Source organism: Octopus bimaculoides, chromosome 2, assembly GCF_001194135.2.
Source record: "Octopus bimaculoides isolate UCB-OBI-ISO-001 chromosome 2, ASM119413v2, whole genome shotgun sequence".
Lineage (NCBI taxonomy): Eukaryota > Metazoa > Mollusca > Cephalopoda > Octopoda > Octopodidae > Octopus > Octopus bimaculoides.
Window position 1 is genome coordinate 107144904 of NC_068982.1, and position 8414 is coordinate 107153317.

The window sequence follows — 8414 nt, forward strand, 5'->3', positions numbered from 1 at the left end:
CCTTTACTGTGAATCTTGCATTCATCAGTGGAACAATAAATAACAATATTATTAACCTTAAGTCTTTAGGAAGAAAGTTTTAGGATTCGAACTCAGTCTGGTACTAAGTGCACATGCAAGATTAAAACCCCTGATGGAGATTGAAAACCAAACTGATGAATATCGAAAATCTTTTATCTAATTTAGGACTATTGAACTCAACTTTATACCAATCAATAATTTATCTAAAATATTATAATCTTATGCAAAATTTAAATTATGATGAAATTGATTAAACATCTCATTTTCAGAGATTAAAAAAAAAATAATAACACGCCTTTCTTGAGAAAAAAAAAAATTATAATAATACTCATTAAAGCTAATGATTGTTTTTCATTATGAATGTAAATGGCTCGTGTTAAACACGTTAACCATTTCTTAAATATGTTCTCCGTGTAGAAGAAAATTTCTCCAGTCGTTTTTCTAACAAATGTTTTCCGTCAAAGTATTTATTATTCTCTGAATTCGTATGGGATTTGGAAAGTATGGTAAGATTGTCTCTCGCTGAGGAGGTCTAATAACATCTAAACACGTCCGGAATTGTCTCTGTAGGACCAATGGTCAGATACACACCTCACTACACGTCTTTATTCAACTTTTAATTGAGATTTCGGAATTGTTTCACTTGCTTTTCTTCACAAGAGTTAATAATGAAATCTAACGTTTTTTCTTTTTATTATGAGAGTAATTTCAATTAATAAAATCTTTACTTTGCTTACTAAATGTTAACTACCATTTAATTATGTACTTCATTTAACTGTATACTCCATTTAGTCAATTGTAAATTCCATTGATACTGTTGTTATGAGTTTTATAGGGTTAACTTGATAGTATTGATCATAGGCAATAGATTTAAATCACACAGTCATTACTATAAAATAGCAACAACCAGAGACTGAAGGCGATAGAATATTAAAGCACTATTTACTATAAGTATCTCTTGTAGTTGATGCGTTCCTATATCAGTGGCATTGAATAAATATTTATTCATCTTTAGTACAAGTATGAAAAAGTCAATTGCTTAAACATTCACAATCAAAGCTATCTGTCAAAGGGTAATCACTTCTCTTGACCTTTCATTGTCGGTGGTCAATTTTGTTTTGTCGGCCGTGTATTCTAGTGCAGAGCTATTACACAATAATTTTCAAGTATTTATACATTCATGTGGTTGTTTAGCCCTAGGTCAATTACGATTCCGCAGAGCTACGATCAAATATCCAGAGTTGAATTTATGATCATTCGGACTTATTTTGTTTTTCAAAGACTGTGTACTACATATCCATGGTTATACTATCTAAGTTACGCACCTCCCTTCCATTTTGAATATAGTAGAAAAAATTTGAGAGATATTTGGCAGCTCTTTCGAATAAACCGAACGTCTACACTCTCAAACATTTTGAGTTGTGACACGATGGAAAAAATATATTGTAAGGATTCAAACCCTGACTACGAAATTATGTTTCCGATCATGAGTATGCTACTACAGTTTCACGTGATTGATATGTAATGTTTTCTATCAATAAAATCAACCAAACAGAGTGAAGCTGTGACGTGATACAGTTTTCTCGAATATTCTAGTTTTGCGCCCTTTTACATAGTTAAATAGTTACACAGTTTGGCATCTAACACACAGCCTTCTTGATGTGTGTTAGTTAGCCTTCAAGGAAGACAGGTCACGGCAGACCACAGCTAGCCTTCAGACAAGACATCACGGTTTTCTTCTCCGAGTTTTAACAATATCTGGAGGTATTTGTATTTGTATTTTCCCCTTTCAGATAGCAAATGTCTAAGCCAACGCAGTAAATTATTTCCTATGTATTATTCTGATAACCAGTGAATCTGTAATAATTTACGTATCTATATGCACAGTTTTCTATCAATAAAATATGGTTGAACGCTCGTGAGTTTGTTTTATTTATAATAATAGTAGCCAGCCTGATCTTTCATTTTATGAGAACCACTATCAATGTAAACAATATAAGACGGTTTTCAGTTGGGATTAAAACAGTCCAATTCTCTACAGCTTAATGTCCTTTCTACTATAGGCACAAGGCCTGAAATCGGGGGAGGAGACTAGTCGATTACATTGACCCGTGTTTCACTGATACTTAATTTATCGGCCCTGAAAGGATGAAAAGCAAAGTCGACCTCGGCGGAATTTGAACACAGAACGTAACGATGGGCGAAATACCACTATGCATTTCGCCCGGCGTGCTAACGATTCTGTCAGCTCACCGCCTTTCTCTACAGCTTAATATCATTTCAAATTTTTGTTACAAGGGTAGATTGGGGGAGGTAGTGATGAGTCGATTATTGGTATGTAACTAATTTAGTCTAGCATTCATCCAATGCTGCCTCCTACTTTTAAATTTGCCATAATATTCCTTTCTACTACAAGAATTTCTTTTTTTTACATTCAGATGACTTGACTGAGTTTTAATGAGCAAAATTCCGCACTTTCAATTTACCATATAATAATAGTTTAGTATATATACTTTGCAATATATATGTTACAAGACACCATACGAAGTACAATAACATCACTTTTTACAACTAAACTATGTTGGTGTCGACCGAATTCTGACAGAATGACACCAGAAATATAAGCCTGTTTGACAGAATAATTGAAAATCTGCAAGAATGAAAATTTATCTCAAAAATAATTATCAAAATTCCGAAGGGAGTAAAACAAAAGATAACCTCTTCTGAATGAACTCTTGCGATAGATTCCAACCATTTATTCAAGCAGATTGTGTCACGATTAAAATAAGAAAAAAGTCTCTTTCTTTTAGGGATAGAATACAATCTGAAATTTTTTATTAAGAAAGAATGTAGACATGTACTGGTATATGACAGTAAAAGGTTTAGACTAGTGTTTCTTAAACCATTTTCTGTATTTCACCTTTTATCAGTTCTTTTATCACCATTCTAACGCCGTTACAAATAAGAAAAAGTTATTTTGTGTACGACACCATTTATCATTGCATAACATCAAGGGTCATAAATTAATTCAGCTTTAGTGCCTTTAAAATGTACAACAAATATAAATCTAGCAAAAGCAGTATGTATAATGTCAAAGAATTCTTAACAGATTTCTCACTGAAATCCTAATATTTAGACAAGTGCTGGCGCACATGCACACACACGCACACGCGCGCGCACACACAGAGGCATACACTTACAATGACTTCAATGTTTACAATTTCACTTGCCTCTTGCACTCTAAACTTTGCTACCGCGGAAGCCGAACATTTTACCCTACTTTACTCTCTGCAACAGTTTGTATCACCCACTATTCGTATTCCTGATCAAGACACATTTCCACTTCAAATACACTTCATCCTTTTTTATACTTAAACCCAGTTTTTACTGAACAACCAGCGTCTGTGGCGAATGACATCACAGTTTACTCCGCAAGTTGTGAAATTTATGTTTTTGTGATCACGTGTCTGCTGTAGTCTGCGATTTTGTCATGGACAGGAACAAAGAGCCAACATGAAATTTTGCGTTAAACTTGGGAAGTCTGCTACAGAGACATTGAGCATGCTTCGGCAAGCTTACGGCATTAGGTAACGGGTTGCATACAATGTTTCGAGTGGCAGAACGTCCCTGGAAGACGAAGAGCAATCTGGAAGACATGCCATGAGCGTCACCCCCGGTGATGCTCACGGCAGAACGATTGTGCATCGAGAATTTGTTTCCCAGGGCCAGACTGTCGATTGAGAGTTCTACTACGACGTTTTGAAGTGTTTGAGGGAGGATATTTGGCAAAAGCGACCGGATCTGTGGAGCGCGAAGAATTGGATTCCTTATGACGACAATGCACTCTGTCACCGATCTCTCCTCACTCGTGAGTTTCTTGTCAAAAACAATATGGTATAGCTTCCGCACCTGCCCTATCCGCCAGATTTAGCCCCGACGGACTTCCATATCTTTTCCAAATGAAAATGCAGCTCAAAGGTCGCCGTTTTAACACCGTTGTCGAGATCCAGAGCGAATCGAAGAAGGTCCTCGACTCGCTTACAGAAAACGACTTCCAGGTCGGATTCCAAAAGTGGCAGGAACGCTGGGAACGCTGTCTATTTCGAAGGAGATGATGTTAAAACTTACGTAAATAAGTTATTTTTTTTTTATTAACCACAACTAGTCCAGGAATCTTTTGATACCACCTCGTACTGGCCTCCCGAACTTTATGGCACTTCAAGTCAGCTAACTAGTCGGAATTCTTCTTAGTTCCACGCAAACAATTCTCGGTAGTAAATGTGCTTTTCGTTTGACCAATGAGTAATCTGAGGTTGCCAAAAAGACGAATGAAACCATCCTCTTAAGCAAGTCCTTTTACATCGCTCATACGGAGAAGAATATAATCAACAAATTTAGAGAATATCACTACCTTCACTGATTGGAAAGACTTCACTCACCACCTCAAATCCTGCATAGCTACCACCCGTAAAGCAAAAGATACTTTTGTGCCAAGTTTAGCGCGCAAGCCCTCTCGCCTGTCGAATTCCAGTCAGCCCTTTTGATCTTTAGTTATGAACAACTCTAACAACTTTGCATTATCATTTGATCTATTACTTGTCAACTAAAATGGTTCCTTAAGCAGTATTGCGAAGAACGCTTCTAAATTTGATTCACGCTTTGCTTTCAGTTGCTTAGTGCACACACTCGACAAGACTGCATTTCACACTTCAATAGTATCACACCCACGTTCATAAACACGTCAAACGCGAGCACACTGCCAATCGCTCCAAATCAACAATGCTATCAACCTATAAATGACCTTTACATTATCTTCAAACAATTCTCTCCAGAGCAAGCCCTTCTATTCTTGCCAAACTCTTCAATCTTTCTCCCTATATGGAAATTTACTCCTATATTTAGCAGATTCAAGAACTCCCATATTTATCATATCACAGCTTCCACCGTGTGTCATCTCTCTCTGATCCTGCCAACTTGACAATGTTGTATTTATCAATAACACAATGGCACAAACAATGATCATATTGTCAAAGCAGTCTTGTTTTTCACCCTTTCTAGGATTGGACCCCCGGCAATAAAACCCTGAAAGTCACTATTAAGCTTCCCAATCATTGATGACTTTTCACGGTAATCTTAATTATTATTCCCAAACGGGAAAATGTTCATGAATTGGGCGGTTTTACTGTTACACACATACATACACACACGCATGCGAGCAAAAACGTATTCTCGATTGTGTCCAAAAGAAATACTTGACTATAGAGGGAAGTAAAGTTGTGTGTGTGTGTGTGTGTGTGTGCGTGTGTGTGTTTGTGTGTGTGTGTGTGTGTGTGTGTGTGTGTAAGAGTGTGAATATGAACAGAACATTTTGGCAGAATAAAAATAAAAAAAGAATAAAAACAAACTAAACTCATCTGCATAGCAAGAATACAATTTGCCCCATTAACACATTTGCAGTGCTAGCCATATGGTTCTGCAGTTGAACTGGAACGTGACAGACCTAGATTCTATTATTCATAATAATAATAATAATAATAATAATAATAATAATAATAATAATAATAATAATAATAATAATAATAATAATAATAATAATAACAACAATAATAAAATACTAAGCATTTAATATAACAACCAATAAGTCTATATGTAAAGAGGTGTTAGGGGACTCTTGAATAGCAGGGGGCAGTTTAAAAAGCAGTTATGATGCCAACTACCTCACAAGAAGATCTACTACATGCCATTGCTAATTATTATTATAGCAAAAGGATTATTATAATAGCATCAAAATTCTTCCTAGTGATTATATTCCGGATTACTAAATTATAAATTTCAAGTAACAGCCAAAACGGGTATATGTATTGACAGCACGTAAGTTAACCGTGGAGAACAACAGTAAAAACACTTCTTTACATGGTCAGTGCTTCTATGAACTTAAGAGACATCAGATAAAGAAATAAAGCACTAATTCTGGGGGACGATAGAAGGAGCAGTTGTGTATATATCAGTTAATTTGTTCTTGGAAACCGCTCGTAAAGCGAAAACTCGTAAAGCAGAACAATAATTTCCCATAGTAACAATGTTATAAATCGTAATTCGTTCTCAGAAAAATATTTTACCTATAAAATTTATAATACTTGTAAATAAATGGCAATAAAACAACAGTAGAATGGAAAGAATATTTTATGTAAAGTTAAAAGAATGTCAAGATCATTTATACTAAAAAATATAATCATATCTGAATCACTTTCACTCGCACTAGACTCGCGCATACCGTCACTTGTAGACGCGATCCCCGATTCACAAGCACTCTTAGTCGGACTTGTAGATTTCTTTTTAAAAAACAAGTCTAGAGTTTTTCGCTTAGAAGCTTCTTTTCACTATCTATAAATTTCTAGATAACACGCAGAAGCATTTGTTATGGTAGTAGAAACTTTTGCACGTCGTTCAAAATTTGGATGTTGTAATTGAAAAATAAAAGTCGTAAACCTGGGGTCTCGTAAAGCGGGTCCTCGTAAAGTGAGGTGTTACTGTACTTTCAATATACTTAGTGGTGACAGCATAAAAGGACTAGATACTTTGGAAGAAATATTCACAATTCCAGCAACTTAGATGACAAATGTTTTCTATTTGAAAACGAGACATTATATCATGATGTCCTGTACTAATTACGCCCAAATATACTTGGGGATGCGATACAGTAACGTAACGAAGCCGTTATACATGTCTTTTATTTTTTAAATCTTTTACTTGTTTCATTCATTAGACTAACGCCATACTGGAGCACTGTCTTGAAGAGTTTTAGTCGAACGAATCGATTACAGTACATTTTTAAAGCCTGGTACTTATTCTTTCGTCTCTTTTGCCGAACCGCTAAGCTATGAGGACGTTGTCACGTGGTGGTTGGGGACAAATACCGACACAAAGACACACGTATAGATACACACACACACACACACACACACACACACACACACATACACACACACACACACACACACACACACAGTAGTTCTTTCAGTTTCCGTCTACCAAATCCACTAACAAGGTTTTGGTCGGCCCATGGCTATGGTGAAAGACACTTGCCCAAGGTACCACGCAGCGGGACTGAACCTGGAACCATGTGGCTGGGAAGTAAACTCCTTATCACACAGCCACTCCTGCGTCTGGTTATCCAATATAAATTCTTTTGATAAAATGCTCTGGGGTACTTGTATAAACCTCCACATGTTTTAGAAAATGAAAAAGCAAAAAGATACCATGAAACTTTAGCATACAGAAATATCACCAGGTAACACAAAATAAATCTGACAAGTATCTATGGTAAAAATGTCAATAGTATACTAATTATCGACATAGCAATACCAAATAATTATAAGTTGTGTAAAACTGAGCTGTAAAATCAATGAATTACACCGATTATGCTAAATTTAAATATTACTGCATCTATTAATTAAGAAATGCATCAGTTATTTAATTTCTAATGGGCACAATTGGAATGATACTCAGCTATTTCTGTAAAAGATATTCACAGATTACCTTAAAGGATAGATATAGGCTTGTCTCATAAAGTAGTTAAAACTAGGATCTGTAAATATTAGGGTATTTTCATAGAGAGTTTGTAAACATGTTTTATGCATGTTCACTTTTTGAACAAATGAAACTCTCGATCTATTTCTCGGCCCATTAATTCTGAGAATGATAACGGTAATACTATTTTTTTTATCACTCCAAGGATGAAAATGGAAAACATTACAAAGCCGAGTTTGACGATAATTGCTTGCCAGTAGTCTCAAGAGAGTCATAAGTGCTGTTCAGCCTTGTCACACTGTACCGCACTGATTCCGTCCAAGAATTACGTTAAAGGGACGCGTGTCTCTAGAATATCCAGCTACTTGTACGCTAATTCAATGGACAACTGAACACTGACGGTCGGAAATTGTGACCAAGTTTCATTACGTATATAAAATCAATAAGGCGATAGCAATGCAGATAGAACATTAAACACAAAAAATGATAACGACAAAGATATTGAAATGTTACGTTAGAAATATTTAATTAATCCTTATATTTTAAGTTCAAAACTCCTTTGAAATAGCTTTAAAGAACGATATATATATATATATATTTATTTATTTAAAATACAGAGATCCCTATAATAGGACATCTAACCCGCCAGAAAGAGCAGCCAAAAAACTCTATACCACAATTAGGGATAATTTCGAAAGGGAATGAAAAATAAAAACATTTACCAATCTATTTTCTGAACCATGGTTTCAAGCTATTTTAGTAAAATAAAATATTTTGCAAGGTCAGCTATCATCAGCAGAACAACCTAGATTAACATATAAACACGAGGCACTACATAGAAAACATGACTCGTGCTTATATGC

The 8414-nt window shown here is 35.4% G+C and overlaps 1 protein-coding gene across 1 annotated transcript in view; it reads right to left on the bottom strand.

Moving 5' to 3' along the window:
• Positions 1-8414, bottom strand: part of LOC106871016 (deoxyribonuclease gamma) — a 93675-nt gene that overhangs the window by 36669 nt on the left and 48592 nt on the right. The gene's annotated exons all lie outside the window — the stretch shown is intronic.